Source organism: Lutra lutra, chromosome 4 (genome assembly GCF_902655055.1).
Source record: "Lutra lutra chromosome 4, mLutLut1.2, whole genome shotgun sequence".
NCBI lineage: Eukaryota > Metazoa > Chordata > Mammalia > Carnivora > Mustelidae > Lutra > Lutra lutra.
In genome coordinates this window covers 191,878,842-191,905,030 of record NC_062281.1, presented here as the reverse complement: position 1 = coordinate 191,905,030, position 26,189 = coordinate 191,878,842, and the positions used below count along the sequence as shown (strand labels likewise).

The 26,189-nt window shown below is 40.9% G+C and overlaps 1 protein-coding gene across 1 annotated transcript in view; it reads right to left on the bottom strand.

Annotated features, from left to right (window-relative positions):
• The window catches only part of RERE (arginine-glutamic acid dipeptide repeats), a 445,015-nt gene that overhangs the window by 194,558 nt on the left and 224,268 nt on the right, over positions 1-26,189 (bottom strand).

Sequence of the window (26,189 nt, the reverse complement as noted above, 5' to 3'; positions counted from 1 at the left end):
CATTAGGGAGCAACATCAATCAGACTCAGGAGAACTCAGAAGTAACAGGCCAGACAAATTATTTAATAAATGAAAACTAATCCAAGAGGAATACAAGAGTGAATAAACACAGCTAACAATGCCTATGAGGGGAAAAAGAAAATGAAAAGAAGAAAACTTTTAAAACGTTAAAAAAAGAAAGAAAAAAACATAAAAAGGATTCAGGAGAAAGTGACAAATACTAGGGACAGGCAAGGAACAACTAGCATACAGATACAGGATCTCCTGAAAAAGAAAATCAAATTTAAGTGTAAGAACAAATACTAAAAACTATAATCCAAGAAAATTTTCCTGAAATAAAAATACTTGAAACTCCGTACTTTAAAAGCACACAGTATACTTAAGCACACTGGTCCAGAAAACCAACATTACGACACACCGTAGAGGCACCCACGTGGGTCAGTGGGTTATCCCTCTGCCTTGGCTCTGGTCATCTCAGGGTCTTGGGATGGAGCCCCGCATCCGGCTCTCTCCTCAGCGGGGAGTGTGCTTCCCCTTCTCTCTCTTTGCCTGCCTCTCTGCCTTCTTGTGATCTCTGTGTCAAATAAATAAAATCTTTTAAAAAAAAAGAAGACACACTGTACACTGAAATTACTGGCACTCCTGTCTCCCAGAGAACCAGGTACATCTATATGAAAGAAAGCAGGTACAGATGGAATAAAGAGAGGTTAAATAAAAACTCTGTAATTCTGAATCTAAATGGAAAAAGTATCAGGATGAGGTGCACCTGGATGGTGCAGTTGGTGAAGCACCTGATTACTGGTTTTGGCCCAAGTTGTGATCTCAGGGTGGTGGGACTGAACTGCATCAGGCCCTGCGCTCAGCAGGGAGTCGGCTTGGGTTTCCCTCTCCCTCTACCCCCAACACACACACTCTCTCTGTCATAAATGGATGGAAAGAGATATATATATGAAAAGATACATACATATATGCATACTTGGAAAATGTAGACAAAGTACCATTATTTAAAACACAAGGGAAGAATATGTAAATATTCTATCTTATATAAGCTAGAATATATATATATACTATATACAAAAATATATTTATAAAGATAGATAGATAGATATACACATATATAAACAGATTGATCGATCTTGGGGCACCTGGGTGGCTCAGTGGGTTGGGCATCCATCTGACTCATGGTTTCAGTTTGGGTTGTGATCTCATGGGTCATGAGATAGAGCCCCATATTGGGCTCCATGCTCAGCGAAGAGTCTGCTTGAGACTCTCTCTCCCTCTCCCCTCTCACCCTCTCCCTCTTTCTCTAATGAATAAATAAATCTCCAAAAAAAAATCAGTATGACTTATAAGGTATAATAGGTATTTACCAGCTCTGTCCACTGACATTTTACAAATTTTCATATAGTTTTCACATAATATACAAATCGAGAAAAAAAAGATCGAGAATCAATGACCAATCTGGTAACAGAGAGACCTAAATGGCCCAGACTGTGCTCCTGAACTATCATTTCTCATTAAAAGAAACTAAGGATTCTAGAAGAAATGCTGATTCCAGGCCTGACGTGGGAAACATTACAATGTGTAAGAGGAGGATGAAATATCTAAACATACAGACACCAAGGGCACTATTAGACCACTAGGGTCATATCAAAAGCACTCAGAAGCCAACTGGAAGAGGCTCCCACTAGTCAACCATGGAGCAATCTGGGCTTCATTAAGTTTTAAGAACTGCAATTATTTGAAACCCATCAAAAAAGGTTTAACGGTAACTAATGCATTATTTGAAAACTGGGTAAATAAAGAAAAACATCAAGTCTATATATCCTGCCTTTCTAATAGAAGCTGCACAATTGGGTAACCAAATAGATGACAGGAAGCACTGCCATACAAAATTATTCTAGCTAATAAATGAAAACAAAATGATACAATTAGAATTTTATAATTTTGCAGCTCCCAAGGAACTACCAGGTATAGGTATAATACCAAAAATGAACAAATACCAGATGTTACATATAACTGGTGAAAGTGTATTACACTATCCGTAAACCTGCCCAAATGGCTCAGACCCAAGTCTGACCAAACCTCGAGATGCAGCTACTACTGTGCAAGAAATACAGAGGCCAGAGGCACATCTCTGTATTGACTGCACTGTGCAATCGCTAATATCCAAACTGTGGGAGAATCTCCAGATCAAATGGCTTGGATTTGTCAATAAATAAAGTGTTAAGAAAATAAAGGGATGATGAAGGGAAAAATCTATAGATTATAACAGATTTAAAAGACGTATCACAGCCAAAACGAAACTTTAGCGCCCAGAGAGAGCCACACTTGGAGGTAAAACTACAAAAGAACATAAATAATGACTTCAAAAGTCAGAGCCATGGTTAACACTGTATGGAAGGAGAGGACCATCACTGCGGGGGATCTCGAGAGATGGCTGGTAAAGTTCTCTATTTCTTGACCTAAGAGGAATTTCCACATTAAAATAATTCATTAAGCTACATACATGCTTTGCAGAGTTGTTTATACTTGTGCTTTGCAGTAAGGACTTTTTCTTTCCTTTTTTCTTTCTTTCTTTCTTTCTTTCTTTCTTTTTTTTTTTTTTAAAGAAAACATTAATAATACACCTCACCAACATTCTTTGTAAGGAAAGGTATCAGGTGGAGCACCTGGGTGGCTCAGTGGGTTAAAGCCTCTGCCTTCAGCTCAGGTCATGATCTCAGGGTCCTCGGATCCAGCCCCACATGGGGCTCTCTGCTCAGCAGGGAGCCTGCTTCCCCCTCTCTCTCTGCCTGCCTCTCTGCCTACTTGTGATCTTTGTCTGTCAAATAAATAAATATAATCTTTAAAAAAAAAAAAGAAAAGAAAAGGTATCAGGCAAAGCTCTGGTAACCAGAGAAGGAGACTCAGGGGAAGAAGAGTGCACCTATAGGACCAGTCTCCTCTGATGAAGGTAAGTAAACTTCAGGCCTCAGACAGAGTTCAGCTGGAGACCAGATGGTACATGCAGCAGCTATAAGATGTATTTTACCAATGTTCACATATTTAAACATTTCATAATTATGTGGCTGCTAGTTAAAAGACAAAACAGCAACCAAACCAAAAGAACTAAATTAGAATGTAAGAAAATATTAGTATGTAACTAAATTAGTATGTAAGAAAATAAAGATAAGATATGAGAAAGCAGCTGGAATGGTCAGAGGATTCTACAAAAGGAATGAATAGCTAATTTGCCCATAATAGATAATCTCTTCGTAGCCTATTTGAGCAGACTGGCATCCTTAGAGTAAGGATACAGGCCAGGAAACTAAAATTTAAGAACAATTTTGAAATATAAACAAGTAAAACAAAACTTATGAGAGAACTAGCACTGAATTACTTTCTCATAACAATTACCACAGCTTCTGATGGAACAAACCCTATCCCAAGCTCTGGGTCTCAAAACCCTTTATTACAGGATTCCTCATCTTCTCTAACACCTAACAGCCAATGATCAGGGAATCCTGGATGTTCTGACTCCACCATCTTTCTCATTTGTTCTCTACAGAGAATTTTATAGGAAAAAAAGCACAGGATTTAAAATTACAGAGACCTAAATTCAAAATCTGGCTGTCAATAACATGATGTTAGGAAAATCACTGAACTTCTCTGAATCTCCATTCAAAATCTGCAAAATCAATCATTTCTACCTACCCTTACAAACAAAAACAAAAACAAAACAAAACAACAACAAAAACCCGACTATGAGTCCTCAGTGCATATAATACATATCTCAAATTATTCCACTGAATTCTAAGTGTTTCCTACCTGCAATACAAACTGATCGGTGACAAGGACATTTGTTTTCACTGCACAGCACGTAAATCCTGCTTAATAACTTAAGCTAGGTCCTCCCTTCCTCTCACTAAGAGTATCCAAGATCAGGCCCTCACTTTGGTTCATCCGAAATATTTTAGCAGCTTTCCAGTGAGTTCCTTCTATCTCTAACCTAATTTTCTTAAAGCAGAGTTCTGATCATAGACTCAACTGCTAACAAACCATCCATGGTTCCCCACCATCTAACAAATGAAATCCAGTTTCTCAGCCTGGCTTCTAGAGTCAGACATACCTTTTCAGCTCTATCATCAATCACTGCCATCACCAAAACAAACTAGACTCCAATATTCAACAAAAATATTCTACCTCCTTCCTTTGTCCAAAAAGGCTTCAGCTAAAGCCCTGGTAACTTTTCAGGCAAATCCTTCCAATCCTTCGAGGCTGAGCTCAAAAAACACCTCTTTGAGGCCGAGCTCAAAAACCACCAAATTCATCAGCCCTGCCCAAGTTCTATCCTTGGGGAAAGGAAAACAAGTAAATAAACCACCAAGGGATTTCAGATGATCAACAGTGCCATTAAAAAAAAAAAAAAAAAAGACATTAAGAGTGGGCAATTATCTTACAAAAATGACCTAGGATGAAAGAGGATGAGGCCATGGATAGGGTAGTCAGAAAAACTTTCCAGAGGAGGTGACATCTGACCGAAGATCTGAAGGACAAGGAGCCAGCCACTTTGGTGATGCGCAGCAAATCCACCACCTCCAGAAACAAACAGCCTACGATGCCCATGAAACTGTACTAGGGACCACAGAAAATACCAGAAATGTTCAAAATACAGCTTGTTCCCTTAAGAAATTTAAAACCCATTTAGGGAGGTTAATTAACTCATGAAATAAATGTCTTGAAACTGTACAGCATTAAGCAGAAAGCCAGAGAAGCCCTGAAAACTGAGGGGGAAATGTGGCCCACTTTGCAGCCTTCGTCGCACTGACTCAAAGGCAAGGCAGTCCACCTGGTATTATGGTTCTGATGCTGCCGGAGAAAAGAACACAAACCACGTTTTAAGCTTTCCAAAGTAAAACCTGAAATTTTCTAATCTTAATTAGTTCACACTTAGAAAAGTAATCTGAAGGCAGTGCTTCCAGGCAGCAGGGTAAGTACACGGTCAGTTTGCTGCTCTAGAACACCTAGTCCTCCAACTGCATTTCCTCCACTTCTACTTGACTTCCTACTCCTGCAGCCTCGTCAGTGATACCCAGTCACAGCTGTGGCTTCTCTGCCACTGACCACATGCCTGGGCTCACCCAGAATCCTCTAGCAGTTTCAACTCCAGAAACAGTTGAAGTACCGCTGAGTAGAAAGAGTTGCCAACCAATTAGTCTCCAAACTATCCTCACTCAACTGCATCGTTGTCAGGATCTGGAGCAACTGAAAGTTATTCAACTATTTCAGATGTTCAGAACTGAGCACGAGCTTCCCAAATGTTTGCTCACTATAAAGGGGAAAAGCCAGCAGACCTCTTCCAACTGAGACTCTGAAGAAAAGGCTGTAAGAGAGTCCTGTGGCGTTGTCGTCAAGTGCACTATATCTTGTACCAACTTCCACAGGGCAGCAAGAAAGTAAAGATCAAGCCACCTGGGCTGGCAGATAAGGCAAGTTTTTCTCTATGAATAACTGGGTGGCATGGGAAGGTTTTTCTGGGATAAAACGAGAAGGAAAGGTACATTTTTTCTTCAAATGGAATGGTCAAGAAAAAGATGGTCTAAAAGCAAGAACAGTCCTGCCTGACTGGCAGTCACTGACCATATGTGACCACGGTAGGTTTTGCTCAGTGACCACGAATGGCAAATGACCATCAGCATTACCTTCACTGACTCAGAGAAAAAATAAAATGCCAGTTAATGTCTTTAGCTGAAAAGCCAAGCACAATCATCAATTTTCACTGCAAAACTGCCTATATAAGCTAATTAATGGACACTGCCCACAACCTTCTCACATTCCAAATCCCATCACTATGACTAAAAATCATCCATATGATGAGAACTACAGAGGACAAACATCACTCTGAACCAACAAGCAGTTGGTGGTAAGTTTCTCCATCTAGACCTGACCCTTCTCCCCCTTATCTGTAAAAGCCAACTCCAAACCACCCAGTTCATTAGGATGCCTCCTCTTTACCTTATCAACGCACAGGTTCGATCACTTTGCACCTCCTCTCTGATGTACAGACACTACAGCAAATACAATGCTTTTAGCTACCTTAAAGACATCTATTTATGCCCTATGCCTCCCACAAATACTTGTACATGACGAAGGCAAGAACTTGGACTTTCTCATAAAGATGCAGCCATCATTCGTAATCCCTTCCTCTAAAGATGCCTAGTACCAAATGCTACATAATAAGAACATTTAATATACGCTGGCTTAACACGCCAGAAGGAAACAAACACTTTTATACTAGGGGGAAAAAACAGCAATGCCACAATGTGAAGGATTCCAATCATGGTGAAGACATTTTACCAGACTTCCTAATACTGATGAAACAATGAAACTAAGATCTGAAAACACAAATAAAATTCAACTAAATCGTAAGCCATTCATCCTTGTTAAACTAGTCTCTTAGAGACTTCCCTACAACTTGTACCCTACATGTGTTTACACAGAGGATCATGCTAATTCCAAACTAACAAAAAGATACCTTTTAAAAGTCATCTTTTCAAAAGCTCTACTTTCATACCTTTTTATAGGTAAGCTCTACACCAAACACGAGACTTGAACTCATGACCCTGAGATCAAGAGTGGCATGTTCTACTGACTGACTGAGCCAGCCAAGCACCCCTCCACTTCCACAGCTTATCTTTGGAGAACCACACTTAATCATATTTGCATGAAGATAACCCATCTTGGTTTAAGATGAGGAACTGTAACTAAATTCATAAATATATTTTCAAGTTATAGAAATACAAATAAATGTACAATCTGTTAAAAATGTTCCTTTCCGGGGCGCCTGGGTGGCTCAGCGGGTTAAGCCTCTGCCTTCGGCTCAGGTCATGATCTCAGGGTTCTGGGATCGAGCCCCGCATCGGGCTCTCTGCTCAGCAGGGAGCCTGCTTCCCCCTCTCTCTCTGCCTGCCTCTCTGCCTACTTGTGATCTCGGTCTGTCAAATAAATAAATAAAATCTTTAAAAAAAAAAAAATAATGTTCCTTTCCAGGTGCGCTTGGATGGCTCAGTTGTTAAGCATCTGCCTTCACTTCGGGTCATGATGCCAGAGTCCTGGGATCGAGCCCCACATCAGGCTCCCTGCTCAACGGGAGGCCTGCTTCTCCCTCTCCCACTCCCCTGCTTGTGTCCCTTCTCTCACTGTCTCTCTCTCTCTCTCCCCCTGTCAAATAAATAAATAAATAAATAGATAGATAAATAATCTTTTTTAAAAATGTTCCTTTCTATGAAAGGTAACTATATAATCTCTTGTATTTTACTCTGCTCTTGACATTCTCAGTATGTTTTTCCACCTGACATACGTACAGTTCTCCCAGCCCCCAGAAACAGCTGCTGCCCCTGGAGTCATTATCACTAAAGAACTGGGCAGCCTTTGTGACTGTGATTCTGTGCTGAATGGCTCTGAGGTTTCGGACTTGTCCAACTGGGGCAGAGATTGCTGGCTGTCTACCTTATTGCTGTTCTCCCACTTTCCTTAGTAACAGAACCCCTCCACTACTGGAACACAGACAAAACAACTGCAGCCCCTGAAAAATCCATGTGAACTGAGGCTGTTAGATGGGGCTACTAGAAATGCGCTGGAATGGGCGGTCTTGGCTTCTGCCTGTATGCCCTCCTCCTTCAGCTGTCTAGCTGTGGCGAAGAACCACTTGCCCCCATGCACTCCAGAGCAGTGTTTTATACAACACAAATAAGATGCTGTAGCAATGTCAAACGGGCTATAAAAAATCTCTAAATGGTTACTTTCCGTTTCTATACTTACCTCATCGTAGAATAGCAACAAATAGTTCATGCCCTGGGCCATCTGTGGCCACAAGGAAAGCCTGAGAATGGAAACCATGCAGTAAGGACAATGCAGCCGCAGGCAGGAAACAAGATGCCTGAGAAGCATGGTTCCTCTATCAACCTTGGAGGGCATACCCTTGAAGATACCTTGTTTTACATGAGAACACATACTTTTTACCACTGTGATTTAGGCTTTTATTATATACAGCCAATCCTAATAACAACTAATACTCCTACATTTGGAGGCCACTGTAAAATTTTCGAAGCACTATATTACCTCTGTTTATTCTCATGAGAATAATCCTTTAAGTAAGCAGGACAAGTATTACCTTGATATGACAGATAGATGGAAACTAATACCCTTAGAAGATTAAATAGCTCACTTAAAGTAACACAGCTGGGAAGTTTTGATAGCAAGAATTGAAAAAAGAAGCCAGCTGGCTACTTCTTCCATAAGAGCAATCTAACTCTCAGTGAAGTGAAATTAGTTAATCATAAACATAGTAAAATAAAATATAAATGATCAGGAGTATTACACAATGAGTTACATAATATATGTATGCCAATGGATATAAAGATATATCAGCTCAAAATAATAAGAGGAAAGAAAAAAGCAATTCCCCACTAACTCTTTTGTTTGGTCCACTAGTGAAGACAGAATTGGATTTAATGACTACAATGAGAATGTACTCCATTTTACAGTAGTTTAACGAAGCATTTGTGGAAAGGACACAAAGAGGCAGAAAGTCCAGACAATTTTATAATAATTTAGCCTCAAATGCACCGACTAAACTAAGAGCAAATACAAATGCTACATGCATTATCACATTAGTTTAGGATACTACATAAACCCTCAAATCCTACTCTCAAGTAAAATCTGAAACATTAACACTCTATCTGAATACAAACAGGATCTGTCAATAAGTAACAATCCTTCTTAAAAATTGTTTGGATAATATGGTCTTGGTGATAATAATAATGTCCTTTAATATAAAGGCTTCTAAGAACCACTGTCACTCTGATGATCTCTGTACTGTTCTTTAAATGGTGAAGAAAGGCTGGCATGTGGCCAGCCCCACTCAGTTCCCACGATGCCTCTGTGAGCAAAAGTCTATTATTAAAAAGCTGGTGGGGGCACCTGGGTGGCTCAGTGGGTTAAAGCCTCTGCCTTCGGCTCGGGTCACGGTCTCGGGGTCCTGGGATCGAGCCCCGCATCGGGTTCTCTCTGCTCAGCAGGGAGCCTGCTTCCCCCTCTCTCTCTGCCTGCCTCTCTACTTGTGATCTCTCTCTGTCAAATAAATAAATAAAATCTTTAAAAAAAAAAAAAAAAGCTGGTGATTAGGATCAGCCATGTCATCTGTGACTATGGACTAATTTTTATTTGGGCAAGTTTTCTGTTCTTATGTGGGCATCAGCAACAAACACTAAAGTATTTGCCCATATCAATACTTACCTGTTAAATACTAAATTAAATAGAAAAGTCATACTTTTCATTAAAAAGATTTTTTTTTTAAGATTTTATTTATTTGGGGCGCCTGGGTGGCTCAGTGGGTTAAGCCTCTGCCTTCGGCTCAGGTCATGATCCCAGGTCCTGGGTTCGAGCCCCACATCGGGCTTTCTGCTCAGCAGGGAGCCTGCTTCCTCCTCTCTCTCTGCCTGCCTCTCTGCTTACTTGTGATTTCTCTCTGTCAAATAAATAAATAAAATCTTTAAAAAAAAAAAAAAGATTTTATTTATTTATTTGTCAGAAAGAGAGAGAGAGAAAGAGAGCGCGAGCACAGGCAGACAGAGTGGTAGGCAGAGGCAGAGGGAGAAGCAGGCTCCCCACAGAACAAGGAGCCCGATGTGAGACTCGATCCCAGGACGCTGGGATCATGACCTGAGCCGAAGGCAGCTGCTCAACCAACTGAGCCACCCAGGCGTCCCTCATTAAAAAGATTTTTTTAAAGGCTATTCTGCTGTCCTGAATATTTTGTTGCAACATTAAAAAGAAAAAAAAAAAAAAAAAAAAAAAAAGGACCCACATGGAAAATTAGGACCCAAACTTTAATGTTTTTTTATTTATTGTGTACAATATTCTTTATAGGTATAAGCTGACTGCCAAAGAAAAAATAACCTAAAGAAAGCCATACATTTAATTCTTCCTATATGCAATATGCTTATTACCACCACCCCCCCCATGCAAAAACACCCGTCAAGAAGTAATAATGTTACTAATCATCTACCTGAGCAGTCGCAAACACTAAGATGGCACTTCTCTGGAAACTGTCAAGAACGAGCCTAAGTTTCCTAACTACCTTTGTGAACATATATGCAGCTTTAGTTCATGAGATGTAAGATTCGCCTGGAAAAAAGCTGACACAAAGACAGAAACATCTCCAACCAGTACGCCAAAAGCAACGCAGCCTATGACTCAGGAACCTAGTGAAGCACACTGATACTCTACCTCCCTTACAGGGGAACTCAACTTGAACGGTAAAACAAATTTCTCTAATGAATTAACCTCAAAGGTCTATGTATGATCTGGTGTGACCTATCTTTGGAAACAATGCTGACACAGAGTGTATGACAATGCCCCCCAAGATGACCTAAGAGAAATTCCAAGTTCAACACTCCTAAAAGTCAAAAGCATTATTAAACATGACAGATGCCCAGGGCATGCTCCAGTAAAAAGGGAACTTTCACTGGGTCTCACCTCTCACTGCTTCCTTTGGGAGCTAAAATACCAAGTGTTTAACCATTTCATTTGCACCGATGCTAATTTTTAAACAGACATTTGAATTTTCAAAGAAATTCATGTTGCTTCTTCCTAAACTAGATCTGTAAAATGATAACCCAAGCAATAAACCATCAGGAAGAAAAAATACATAGGACTAGAAAATTTGGTAGGAATAAAAACCAACGTGTTCAGATCCCATGACTAAGAAGATGCAGATACAAAGGAATTGAGCCTGCAGGGTCCCTGCCCCACGTGTGCAGAGAGGAAAGGAGCAGAATGTCCGAGTCGGATTTAGGGCAGAGTGAGAGGCTGAAGTGCACTTATGCATAACCTAATTTGATCTGAACAATAATCAAGTCTGTAAAGCGAGGGAGCTTCACTATAATTTTGTAAATAAACATCTCACTGGATTTTTTTTTTTAAACTGATTAATCCTTTTGACAGTTTTCTAGTCCATCATCTAAAAGAACCCATTCCTCTGCTCAACAAACAGCCTGATACTCAGCAGTCACTGTTAGGTAATTATATTTTCTCTGGCAATCAGAGGAAGGCATCATTTCATCCAAGGAGCAAGTTAATACCAGTGGTTGTCTAGGTCTCAGTCCTCCGCCCTTCTCCCCAAAATACAAAAGGGAAATACATCTCTTTCTTTCAGAAGAATTCCAAATGCATTCAAAGCGGCATCATGAAACAAGTTGAAAACGGAGATTGTGTTCTCCACATTACTGTGACATTACACAAGTGTGCATTCTACAGACTCCTTCACCGGAATTATGAAATGTACAACCCATCAGCCTGCTGGAGTGCCACCTCTCTCTTGCTCCTGGACAGACCACCACCCACGTCCTTTACTTACCCTTTCAACCAAAAAGACTTGGAAAGGAAGGGCAAGCTACAAATCTGGCCAGGGGAACAGGAAACAAAGAGCACACAAGAGATCATCATTAACCATCTATAGGAACACAGGTGGGGCTCATAGGGCATTCCTGGCTCCCCAGCACATACAGAAGCAATGGAGCTGGCCAAGGGAGCTGGCTGCAATGTTTAGGAACAGGATCTCTCTCCCCAGAGATTCTCTTACACTGGAACCAACCTGGGGTTCACTTTGCCCAGGTGAGCTCTCCCACACCAGAGTCTCTCCATGGCAGCTGTGCACCCACCATGGCTGGATTCCATGCACATAAGCCGTGTCTAATACTGTTACTGAAGCTAGTCACAGTAGTTCACAAAGATCTCCCTCTCTTTCCATCCTTACTCCATTACTCTCCCTTCCCACTCTCTCCCCCCTCCACACTAGATAAAAAGGATTTTTCAATCTGATCAGCTTTCCAGGGAAGCAGAAATGTGATTTTACACTACTCTTTAGCCTCACCTCATGGTTCCACTACAGGGACCAACGTCTCTTAACACGGCTTTGTCTAGCTAAGCACGCTCCTCCTGAGGCTGAGGCTGAACCAAAAAAATCTTTTAGAGGGGTGCCTGCATGACTCAGTCGGCTAAACGTCTGACTCTTGATTTTGACTCAGGTCATGATCTTGGGGTCATAGGATCGAGCCCCATTTCAGGCTCTGCACTGGACATGAAGTCTGCTTAAGATTCTCTCTTTCCTTCTCCCTCTGCCCCTCCCCCCTCTAAAAAAATAATGAAATAAAATATAAAATCTTTTAGAATCAGTACTATCTCTACCATAGACTATATAAAAATACCACCAATTTTGAAACACTGAGAAGCAGAGTCTTATCTCTCCTCAGACAGACTGTAGAAGGGCAGAAGGCTTCAACTTCATCCAGAAGATTCCAACTGTGCCGGTCCAATGGACAAGTCAAATTATGCTTCCACATGGCAATGCCTCCTGTATAACTCTTCCCAGGCCAGTGGAGAATGGCAAAGCACTGACCGCAAAGGCTCTTCCTCCTCTACATTCCTTAGCCTTTTTATTATACTGGGATCACAGTGCTAGTTTTTTTTTTTTTCTCTCTCCCTAAAGCTCATGAGATGAGGTTACTTTGCTTTTCAACTCGTTGGCTGAAATCACATGAGCCAACAAATTAAATTAAAACCACTAAGGGTCTCTCTCTCTCTCTCTCTCTCTCTCACACACACACACACACACACACGCACTATTAATAAAAATGAAGTCAACTTCTTACAGAATTTTCTTCCTAAGAGAAGACTATAAAACTCAGCATGCATTAACCAACACGTCAGGCTGACGTATAGTGCCAAATGCAGCTGATGTTTGCTAAGGGATCACTAAAATAATCTGTTAACCACCCACCCCCAGGTACAAAAAAGAAAACAAACAAACAAGAAAACAAGGTTTAAAAAGAAAGAAAGAGGGACGCCTGGGTGGTTCAGTTGGTTAAGCAGCTGCCTTCGGCTCAGGTCATGATCCCAGCATCCTGGGATGGAGTCCCACATCAGGCTCCTTGCTCGGCGGGGAGCCTGCTTCTCCCTCTGCCTCTGCTGCCTCTCAGCCTGCCTGTGCTCGCTCTCTCTCTCTCTCTCCCTGGCAAATAAATAAATAAAATTAAAAAAAAAAAAAAAGAAAGAAAGAAAGAAAGAAAGCCCAACACTCTGTTTAGTAACTCCAAAAGATACAAAGCCACTTAGGCAAAAGTAAATCACACATCTATTCAAGAGCACTGCTAAATGGAAGGAATTATCCAAAGGCTCCACCGGCCGACTGAATAATTTTAATACAAAATGCCTAGCAAATCTCCCTATGCTGCTGACAAATCACCAGCTGAGGCAAATCCAAGATAATGAAACACTGTAAGAAGGGCTCTTTTTAATAATTTAGCCCATCAAGGAGTGAGTATCGATTCTTGTTTTCAGCTGAGGAGAGCGCATTATCTTCAGCCTTACAGCTCAGTGACAACGTCAGGGGACTGAATCACAGTGCCTTTCCTGCCATGCAATCCTTTAACTGTCACCTTGGATTCTTTGTCGTTCTTCATCCATTTCTAGAGAAGCCCTGGTCTCATGGACGTGTCTTCCCCACTTAACCAACAGTAACCATAGCAGCATTTCAAGTTCTACAGATTAAACATATCTGTCGATTATCATTTGCCAGCTGCCTTTCTTTTAAATAAGTGTAACAATGCATCAGATATCTTTGTGCATTCCCACCTTGTTTGTTAACAAATCTGCTCAATTTCTTAAGAGCAGATTGACATTCAATCACTGTGGGGAGTGTGCCAATCTCGGGACATCTGTGGACATTTTTAATACATCCAAGCAGGCGCTACTAACAAAGCAAAGCGGTATAGGTATCGACCAATTCCCCCATTCTAACAGGGAAGGTTAGAAAGTCCCCGAACTTCCAAAAAAAGTTTTTTAACCAAATAGTAAATTTAGCAGTAATATTAAGAGTATTTCTGAATCTTTATACACTAGAAATACATTTTTTAAAAAAATGTTTAGACTGAAATCAAGCCAATGGTCTCTGATTCAAGTACAAATCAAACTGCCCTCATCCCTGACAGAATGTTCTGCACTCCAGTTACATTACCCTAAAACTCCACTAATGTCATTCAATTTCCTTTCTGTTATTGTAGACAATTAGCTCCACCCTCCCACCAAAGGTGTGGGAGTAAGGAGCTGGGGTCAGCCACTTCTGCAGCTAATTTGCGTATCCCTCCACAATCCTTTGGCTCAAGGAACCTTACTAATTAATCCCAAGGGTCTCTGGTTCAAGGTCACCACACACACCTACTGCAAGACACCAAAGGCATTGTATAACTGCCTTTTAGTTCCTTCTGCTTTTCCATCCAAACTATAAACTGTTACAAGGCCCTGGGGCAGTGCAGCAGCATATTCTCCATTTGATTCCGGCATCATGGAGAACCATCACTTGTCAAGAGGCTACAACCACGGGCAGCAGCCTTATAACCAACAATACGTCCCCCACTTTTCTGTTTTAAGAGTACAGTGGGCTGCCCTCTAAGAGAGATTCAAAGGGCAAAGAAAACCAGCACTAGAGACCAAAACACCAAATAAATCAAAAACATAATAAACCAGCTTCATATTACGTTAGCTGAAAAAGGGATATGTGCATGTGTACAAGGTATATGCTGTATGAGTTCCACAAACCCCTGAGAATTCCAACAGGTATGGAAACAAATATTTAATTTTTTTTAATTTATTTTTTTTAATTTATTTGACAGAGATCACAGGTAGGCAGAGAGGCAGGCAGAGAGAGAGGAAGGAAAGCAGACTCCTTGCTGAGCAGAGAGCCCGATGCGGGGCTCGATCCCAGGACCCTGGGATCATGACCTGAGCCGAAAGCAGAGGCTTTAACCCACTGAGCCACCCAGGGGCCCCTGGAAACAAATATTTAAAATAAAAAAATTTTTCCTGAGCCATATACTGATATCTAATCACTGAAACCATCATCAGAAATATCCTCTGGGTCCCACACCTCCCCCTTTTCAGTGCAAGGTAGAAAATAGGATGGAAAAACACACGTCACTTCCCTCCGAAAAACCTAAAACACACGTACGCTAGGTTTTTCTGGCTGGTACTGGCTGATCTCCCCTCTTGACTGTATTAAATGGTATACTCTGCACTGATGGTCTCATTTGTCACATTTAATGTATTCTTTTAAAAAACAATCCTTTTTCACCTTATTCTTTCATAATATATATATTTTTCCTGTCTTCTAAAATGAAGAAAACTACCAATTCAATAAGGAGCAACTTCTCAGAGTCAGGAACTGTTCCACGCGCTGCGGACAAGCCGCTAAAGAAGCACAGTCAGTTCATTTACTCCGGCCAGAAGGACAGACTGCAGTGGACCCTTGACCAACACAGGTCTATAATGGTAGGCCCTCTTATATGTAGATCTGTCACATTATAGTAATACAAAGGTATTCTCTCTTCCTTGTGATTTTTCTTAATAATATCTTCTTTGTTTCTAGTTTACTTTACTATAAGAATACAGTTCATAGGGGCGCCTGGGTGGCTCAGTGGGTTAAGCCTCTGCCTTCGGCTCAGGTCATGATCGCAGGGTCCTGGGATTGAGCCCCGCGTCAGGCTCTCTGCTTGGCAGGGAGCCTGCTTCCTCCTCTCTCTCTGCCTGCCTCTCTGACTACTTGGAATCTCTGTCTGTAAAATAAATAAATAAAATCTTAAAAAAAAATACAGTTCATGATTCATTCATACAAAAGATATAGTAAGCAACTATTCATGTCATCAGTTAGGCTGTTAAAAGTTTTGGGGGAGTCAAAAGTTATACAGGGATTTTCTAATGTGGGGGGCAGAGAGGCGGGAGGAGGAGGTTAGTGCCCCTAAACCCCACACTCCTTAAGAATTAACTGTATACAGCGCCTGGGTGGCTCAGTGGGTTAAACCCTCTGCCTTCGGCTCAGGGGTCCTGGGATCGAGCCCCACATTGGGTTCTCTGCTGGGCAGGGGGCCTGTTTTCCCACTCGCCCCTCCCCCCCACCACCTACTGTGATCTCTGTCAAATGAATAAATAAAATCTTAAAAAAAAAAAAAAAAGAATTAACTGTATATATACATGAAGTAGCCAGGGCACAACGTCAGGGACACTGGCTGGCTGTCTCTCTTGGAGAGCAGCAAGAGCAAGTGAAGTGGGAGAAGGAGACGACTCATTTTTCTTTTCATTTCAATGTATATCCTAAGTTTTTTTAATGTATTCATTTTCTTGGCTGTCTATTTTATAATTTCAATTAACAGAGTTTAGAGATACATGATTTAGTTCTGAATAAGGTTATATACAATCAAATAACTAAGTAGTATTACCATGGGTATCACAAAGTAATAAGTAAATCAGATAAACTGAACGTGCCATACATTAATGCCACAAAGGGCAAAGTCACATCACGGCAAGCTGCATGAAACTTACGGAGGCTTCTCAATTATTTCAATAAAAATGAAAGCAAAGGAAGAGCGGAGTCATCCTGAGGAACCTGCTACTGTATCTAAACATGCTATACACCATACAGCAGCCCCTACTAATCTGGGCCATAGGCAATCAGTAGCAAGTGGCTCTTCCATTTCAGCAAAACACAAATCACCCATTCTATTAAACTAATGTTGGTAGTTAGAATTTCTTTTTTTTTTAAAGCTTTGTTTGAATTAATTTTATAAACTGTCTCTTAAAGCTGTAGTAGGGATATAAATATGCAGATTACACCTAATTTGTATGCTGGAGAAGGCAAGACATTAAGTGATAAGGGAGAACCACAAAAACAATTTTTCAAATGCGTAAGATGCTCAGGTTTGAGAACATAAATTCTGGGACTGGTCTGTCTCCTGCAAAGGACATGATCAAATCTGCATTTACAACAGTCACTGAGGCAGGAGGTAGACTTGCATTTCCTAAAGCTGGCTGCCCGTCAGCCTCTCCTGGAGAGCGCTTGGAAAAACTATGGATTCCTGGGCCTTGCTCCAGAGCTACTGATACAATATTCTGGTTTTATAGTGAGGAAACTGAAGGACAGAGAGATGAAGTACCTTGATCACTAGTAAATGCTGCCAACATGAATCAAATCAAGACCACAATTTCAGCAGTAAAAATGTGTATGTTTTTAACCACGTCCATGATCTATTACTTCCAGCCAGCTTTTCTTGCCACTAGAGTGTAAAGAAGGGAAAACCATCACAGGTTTTTGCCTCTTTCTACTTAAAAACAAAAACTGAAAATGTATATAGTCTCTGTTGCTAAAAATGAAAAATACCCTAAGGCCTCAAACAGGCTTTTCCATCCCCTCACCCCCCTCTCTCCATTTCTTCCTTTCACTGTACTCAAAAATACCACGCTTGAATTAATGGTAGCTCAATTCTGATCTATTTTTCAAAGGCAGAGCAATTTAGCCTGAGTTCAAAACAAAACAAAACAAAAAATCAGTGCCAGTCCACAATCACCACAGTGACTCAGCAAAAATAATCATGGAGGGCTAATATTAGTGGGTCAAATTTTGATGAAGAAGAGGATACTTATATGGCCTCAAAGTTTCTCTCTACAAATTACTAATTATGAAGCAAAAGTTAGTAACTTATCCAAATAAAGTTAACATCACTAATAATGTGACAAAATGATATCATATTCTCTCTAACATGGAGACTCAGGACACAAAACCACTGACGCAGCCTGGCCTACGATGCATAACCTAAATCTAATATGCAAGAAACAGCAAACAACAAAAAAAACCCAGACTGTGCTCTTTAAAAACATGTCAATCTCATGAAAAGACAAAAAGGCTTAAGACACTGTTCCAAATTAAAGGAGAGTTAAGAGACACGGTAACTAGGTGTCAGCGTGATGCCGGTCTGGTTACTTGGCCCTAAATAAAGTGCCATGGAAGGCACTACTGGGACACATGGCAAAAGGTGGATGTCTACAGATCAGATTCGTATTGTTACACTGTGACATTTCCTGCTTTAGGTAACTCTGTGGTGGCTATAAACAAACGTCTTCTTCTTACAAAACACACACTTAACTATTTAGAAGTAACGAGTCAAGATGTCTACACTTTACTCTCAGATTCAGAACAAAGAACAGAGAGCCCAAAAACAGACCCAACTGACCTCTGACAGAGGAGCAAAGGCGATACTACGGAGTAAAGATCGTTTTTCAATGACTGGTGTCTGGACACCTACATGCAAAAACAACAAGAAAGAAATCCAGACACAGTCTTTACATCCTTCACAAAAATCGACTTGAAATGGATCACAGACCTGAAATGTAAAAATGCAATACTATAAAACCTCTAGAAGATAATGTAAGAAAAAAACTAGATGACCTTGAGTTTGGTAAGACTTTCTAAATTCAACACAAAGCACATAATCCACGACAGAAACACGACAGAACGGATACACTAGATTTCATTAAAATTGAAAACTGTTCTGCAAAAGACACTGCCAAGAAAAGACCTACACAAGACACATCTGACAAAGGACTGCTGCCCAAAATATGCAAAGAACCTTTAACATTCAACAGTAAGAAAATAACCTGATTAATGACGGAACCAGAAACCTTAAAAGACACCTCACCAAAGAAGATATACAGACAGAATTGGGCTGTGGGGAGGAAAACTTCACATCAATGTTATAGAGAAATGCAAGTCAAAACAGCAATTAGATACCACTACAGACCTATCAGAATGGCCACAATCCAGAACACTACCACCACCAAATGTTGGCAAGGATGTGGAGCAAAAGAACTCTCGACCACTGTTGGGAACGCAACATGATACCGCTACTCTGGCAAACAGTCTGGTTGCTCCTTTAAAAACTAAACATACTCTTACCATACAATCCAGTAGTCACGCTCCTTGATACTTAGCCAAAGGAATTAAAAACTTATATCCACACAAAAACCTGCACATGGATGTTAGACCAGCTTTATTCCTAATTGCTAAAACTCAGAGGAATGACGGTCTCTTTCAGAGGCTAATGGATAAACTGTTGTATATTCAAACAATGAAATACTATTCAGCATGAAAAAGAAATAAATTTTGAGCCATGAAAACACATGGAGATGTAAGAGATATGGGAAATCTCTCCACTTTCTGCTCAATTTTGTGGGGAACCTAAAACTATTCTTAAGACTAAAGCCCACTAGGCACCTGGGTGGCTCAGTGGGTTAAGTGTCTGCCTTCGGCTCAGGTCATGACCCCAGGGTCCTGGGATCGAGCCCCGCTTCGGGTTCCCTGCTTCTCCCTCTCCACCGCTTGTACTCTCTTGCTCTCTCTCCCACTCAAATACATAAAACCTTAAAAAAAGAAGAAAAAAAAAAAAAAAAGACTAAGGTCCATTTAAAAAAAAAAAAAAAAAAAAAAAAAAAGAACGAACGAACATGTACCTGATATTCAATCTAATGACATAACATAAAATCAAAGACAAAACCAGACAATGCTCACTTCTAGGCAGGAGTCATAATAACTTAGTGTAATAATTTCTACAAACCCTGAAAGAGACTGATTAATCTTAGTTTACTACTAAAACTTCACTCCAGTCCCTAAGAAAAATCCAGTACTCTATTCAAGGCCTTGATATTTACCAGAGCCGCTGTCACCAAAAGTACTATGTGATATCCTAAAATGAGGGGTAACACTAAAAAAAGTTAAGCTAAACAAAACTCTAAGTTCTACTTCCACGTGCTGATATTTCTTTGGCAATTTATATTGCCAAATATAGTCAAATTAATTCTGGAGAACTTATAAAACCTGAGAATCCCATGTATTTACTTAGATATTTTTCTAACAATATAAAACAGCTCCAGGAAGGAAAGGTTACAAGATCAACAGTATCTGTAAGTAATAAAGGGTGATGTAGTAGCATCGCTGAAAGAAAAGCAGCTCAGTGAAACCTACAAGGAATCCCTACCCCTCATACAGACCTATGATTACAAAAAGACCGCTTAAATAGTATGCAGTTTTATAAAACAATAAGATTATTCAAATCTATGTTCTCTAAATGTGGCTTGATGCCCCTTTTGTTTAAAAAAAAAAAAAAAAAAGAGCAGATGAACATGACAGCCCTTAAGAACAAATTAGCTGAAGTTATTAGCCTTTATGGGAGAACAGAATATGAAAACAACCGATCCAAGTGAAGGAATTTCTCTGGAAGCAGGGCATAATGCTCTCTATTACTAATACTGGTCGGCTGGGTATTTTAAGATTTTTTTTAAACCTGTTACATTAAAACTCAACAGCTATTAATCACCTTTCATTTAGAGTAGTTGGATTAATCCCAGCATTTGTATTAGCAATTTTTCTAAAAACTCCGTTGTTTTAACATCTTTCACTACAATCAAATATAAAAGGCAATGGTTATTTTTGGTATTCTTTTTTTTTTAAGATTTTATTTATTTGGGGCACCTGGGTGGCTCAGTGGGTTAAGCCGCTGCCTTCGGCTCAGGTCATGATCTCAGGGTCCTGGGATCGAGTCCCACGTCGGGCTCTCTGCTCAGCAAGGGAGCCTGCTTCCCTTCCTCTCTCTCTGCCTGCCTCTCTGCCTTCTTGTGATCTCTCTCTCTGTCAAATAAATAAATAAAATCTTAAAAAAAAAAAAAAGATTTTATTTATTTGACAGAGAAAAATCACAAGTAAGCAGAGAGGCAGGCAGAGAGAGAGGAGGAAGCAGGCTCCCTGCTGAGCAGTAAGCCCGATGTGGGGCTCGAACCCAGGACCTGGGATCATGACCTGAGCCGAAGGCAGCGGCTTAACCCACTGAGCCACCCAGGCGCCCCAAGATTTTATTTATTTATTTGAGAGAGAGAGCACAAGCTGGGAGACAGAGAGAGAAGGAGAAACAGGCTCCCCACTGAGCAAGGAACCCAAGGTGGGACTCAATCCCAGGACCCTGGGATCACGACCTGAGCCAAAGGCAGACGATCAATGGACTGAGCCACGCAGGTGCCCTTTTTTGGCATTCTTTTTTTTTTTTTAAAGATTTTTTATGTATTTATTTAACAGACAGAGATCACAAGTAGGCAGAGAGGCAGGCAGAGAGACAGAGGAGGAAGCAGGCTCCCCACTGAGCAGAGAGCCCGATGCGGGGCTTGATCCCAAGACCCTGGGATCATGACCTGAGCCGAAGGCAGAGGCTTTAACCCACTGAGCCACCCAGGTGCCCCCTTTTTTGGCATTCTTAATGTCAACTGGGGGAGCCAAGGAAATACTGAAAAAGCAGGATATCCTCAGAAACCCCTGCATATCGACACAAGCAACCAGATTAGGGTTCTCTATACAGAACTACAAAAGAAACATAATCAGCATTTAAAATGGCATTTTAACTTTATTTTTTTTATAGATTTTATTTTTTTATTTGACAGACAGAGATCACAAGTAGGCAGAGAGGCAGGCAGAGAGAGAGGAGGAAGCAGGCTCCCTGCAGAGCAGAGAGTCTGACGCGGGGCTCGATCCCAGGACCCTAGGACCATGACCTGAGCCGAAGGCAGAGGCCCCAACCCACTGAGCCACCCAGGTGCCCCTAAAATGGCATTTTATAATAAATGTTTCCTTTTAATTATTAGATGGTACTGAAGCCCCAAGTATGAAAAATACTAGTGTTAGAAATGATTCTTGAAAATGATAAGTGCCTTCCACAGGCAAGAAATACTATCTTAACATTGGTAGGAGTTACAGTCACAAAAGTTTAAAGTAGATATTAAGCAAAGCATTCTTAGCTTTTAAAGAAGTAAATGATGTATGGCATAGGCCGGCTACAAGACATCCTTTAAGAGTTGAGGTAGGTAGCAAGGAGCAGTGGAAAGAGCACTCACTGACCAGAGACACAGGAGACCCAGATTCTGGCCTAACCAGCCCCTCCCGAAGCAGGGATCTGGGGAAAGCCACAGGGCCCTCGCTCCCTGCTCTGTGTTAGTGGAGCAGGCTTGGGCACTTCCGTGGAGCGGATTTACTCCAAGGGAAATGCAAAGCCCAATTTCTTACATGTATGAAGTTTTACCTGCAACACACACAAACAGATTAACAAACACAACAGACTACAGGAATTATTTTTCAAATGTATGTAGATGTCATTAAGATAAATAAAAAGGAAACCCAAAGAGCAGCTGTTGATTAATCATGCATTTTTAAACAAAAGGACACTAAAAAAGATGATCACCACAAGAGCTAACGCGAAAACAAAATGAACTGATACTAAGGGTTCTCACACCATGCTGTTACCACCACTGTCCATTCAGTCAGGGTGAGCGCCAGCCTGGGACACTCTCAGGGGCAGAAGCCGTCTGCTCTACCAAGCAAGTGAGCAGCATGCCAGCTCAGGAGGTCTTCAAGTAAAGTGAAGGCAAAGGTGGGCCTCGCTGCAGGGACCATCCAGGAAGTACAGAAGTCAGCCGTGAGAGCAGCAGAGACTACACAAGGGCCAAGGTGAGGTCCCAAGTTAAACCTCAGTCCTGACATTCACTCAAGGCAAGATTTTATATAATTATAAACCTCAAATTTTCTCATCTGCAAAATGAAATAAATATCACAAATTAAACTATGTGAAAAGAGTAGCATGGTGACTGGACACAAAGTAAATGCTCAATGTTAGTTTATTTCCTTAACAAACAGCTAGCTGATTTGAGGTTTTTTGTTTTTTGGTTTCTTTTTAAGATTTTATTTATTTATTTGACAGAGATCACAAGTAGGCAGAGAGGCAGGCAGAGAGAGGAGGAAGCACGCTCCCTGATGAGCAGAGAGCCCTATGCTGGGCTCGATCCCAGGAACCTGAGATCATGACCTGAGCTGAAGGCAGAAGCTTTAACCTACTGAGCCACCCAGGCGCCCCTGATTTGAGGTTTTAAATGACACACTGCAGAGACTTTATAGAGACACAGTTTCTAATCTTAATTTAGAATTTTTTTTCAACATTTATAGGAATCTACTGATTAGCACCCATGGTTGAAACAAATACTTTCTCCAGAAAAATTCACATACATATAAGACTCTGCAAGAAATTTAAGAAGTTCACAGACCCTGTTAAACTCAGAGTCCTCCGGCCCTATGGACCTCAGAAGAAGAATGTCTAGAATACTAATAAATTATTTAAAACATAAGTTGGTACAATGAAAAACTATAAGACAACAGATAACACTTAATGAATGCTTATTATATGCTTAATACCATGTTAAGCAATTCAATGAATTATTTCATTACGCTTTGCAACAACCCTTGGGGTAGACAGTAGTGCTGTGCCCATTTTATAAGTGAGAAAACTAAGTGTTAAAAACATTAATTAACATGTCCCCTGTTATAAAGGAACACATCATGAGTGAAACATGCACTCTAAAGAATGCACCAAAAACAAAACCAGTAGCTCAAAAAAAAAAAAAAAAAAAAAAAAAAAAGAGACAGAAATAAAAGTTTGTTCCACTATTACAGTCCTGTTTTATTTATTTGTGTTAGTCACTCAACAGAGATCTTAAACATGCAAAAACATACAATTACAAAATAAAAATACTAAACAAATTGGGGTGCCTGGGTGGTTCAGTGGGTTAAGCCTCTGCCTTCGGCTCAGGTCATGATTTCAGGGTCCTGGGATGCAGCCCCACACTGGGCTCTCTGCTCAGCGGGGAGCCTGCTTCCTCCTCTCTCTCTGCCTGCCTCTCTGACTACTTGTGATCTCTGTCTGTCAAATAAATAAAAATCTTTTTAAAAAAATACTAAACAAATTAGTCAAACCGTTCATCTCCTAGTGAGGAAGGAGTGAGGTGCCCGCCAACAAGAGTTCCAGCTTGCACAGCGGCGTCCGTGACAAAGTAAGCAAGCATTTTTAAGTCTCCTTTAAATAGCTGTACTTTTCTACTTTGGACAGAATCTGTCCTTGCCACTGAGACCATCCACTACTGGTGTGGGAGGGTGCCCCGAGGGGATCATCTTTGCCCAGTCTAGGGAGGCTCTGGGAATGTTTTCTCTGCCTTCCCACCTCCCTCGCTACCCCTGAATTGCCAGCAAACACAGCACTTCTTGCTTCAAAAACAAAAACAAAAACAAAACAAACAAACAAAACAAGCTAACAGATTCTCTGAAGTAAAAAGGTTGCCTTTCCAGCACAAATACTTTAAATATGAACAGGTAAGTTAAAAATTTATAAGATTAAATCGGAGTTGAGATCATCATCAGTGTAGAAACACAGATCACATATACCTGAATACACAAAGAAAGTTAAATTATGACGCAGTTAGCACTACCCTATAAAAACTAAATTAACAAAAATAGTCCATTAGAGAAGACATCGGGTGTGTCACAGCAAGAACTGGTAACGATATTGTCTGCAACCCTGCAATCAACTCTGGTCTCCCAGCAGCTCTCTCAGTGCACTGTATTACATCTGTGTGCCTGCAGAATTTACGAGAGCGCCACACGTGGGGGTAGCTTTGCCGACGGGATCGGATTCAGGTCCAGCTCAAACGACTGTGGCAGCAAGCAGCGTCGCTAAAGAACAATCAACACAGTCTGGTTTACGCAGCATCATCTTGACTCACAGATTTATTATCTTATCATAGGATCTTCTTAAACCTACATATGACGGTACCTAAATATGCCACCAATCATGAATTTACTTATCCCACTGAACACAATACTTTTTACTGCTGTAAATAAACACATAAACAAACAAATACTGGTCATCAACTAATGCTAATACAAAAAGCTTACTAAAAATCATTGTTATGAGCAGAATTTTAAGTCCATTCAACAAATGGCATAGGCATACCACAGTGAATACTGTGGTAAATGACAGTCTAACAATGACACCCACATTAAATGGAGAATAAAGTGAGAAAATGCCAGCCTGAAAGATAAAATCATTTCTTAGATACATACGGAAACAAGAAGACAACTGGTAAAGGCTGAAGTTTTTAAAGTAGGTGGTCAAGCTGGGACTCTGCTAATTTGTCCTTTATGATGTCAGTGCATCTCCCATCCAAGTACTAACCAGGCCCGACCCTGCTTAGCTTCCGAGATCAGACGAGATCGGGCGCGTTCAGGGTGGTATGGCCGTAGACTCAGTGCATCTCTCCAGAGATTACAAATAGACTTTTATCCACTACGTTGGGTCTTATCTTCCATTGTGAATGGTTATTATATCAAGAATTCCAAGGATTCCACAGTGTGAACATTTTTTCTGGTCGAATTCTTGATAAATTACACCAGAAACTATTTGAACATGAAATTATTGTTGTGATGATCATCCTAGCTTTGTTTACGATTACTAATATCCGACATCTCCATTGCCCTGGTCCTCTTCACTTTACGCATGGGTGACAGCCCTCACCACCTAACAGGAAGGAGCTCCCGCAGTCCAGCCCCACCCAGCTACCCAACCCATCTTCGTAAGCAGGCATTTGCGTATCAGCTTGCCTGGAATAAAAAAGCCTACAAAGGCTTCTCTTCTGCCGATCACATAAAATCTTCCCTGTTCTCACCTTTACAATGCTCTGTGATCTGGCCCCACATTACATCCCACCTCTGCTCCCACAACTCACTAACCTGTGCTCTTCACAGACGTCCTGCGGTCATCTTCTCTCAATTCCCAGCTTCACCGGGCCCACTGCCTACGAGGCTTACAGCGACAAGCTGACTCGTACACCTGGAAGGCTCCTCCAGTCTGCCTGTCCACACGTTACTGAGGTATCAAAAACCAACCCAGCTCCTCAAAACCTGCCTACCTTCCCAAAACCTTCCCAAGTGCAAGAGCCCATTTGCAGCACTCTCTTCTCCTAGTTTTAAGATACTGTTTTTCTACACTGCAATTAAACAACTCATTATATATTACCAGTATCCTGTATTATGCACATGCATACGTGAGGGCTACTCCCTCGTGTTATTTTGTAATTGAGTATGGATTTGAACCCCACAGTCAGGTTACATACAAAAGAGAAAGACAGGTCCTCACCCTTCTTTCACGATTAACAGCAGTCAATCAGAATAATAAACACCTGTCTTTCAGGAAATGTTATCATTAAATCCTTACAAAGAGGGAAAAAAGGGAAGAAAGGTGTATATACAACTTTCATAAAAGGTGAGATACATCCCACACAAATAACCCACCGATCACTAACGCCAGGCCCTGTGTTCTGGGGACAGAGCACCACGGACACTTTCTCCTGCGGCGTCTCACACATGTCATTACCACCAGGTACCAGAGCTGAGGGCACCCGAT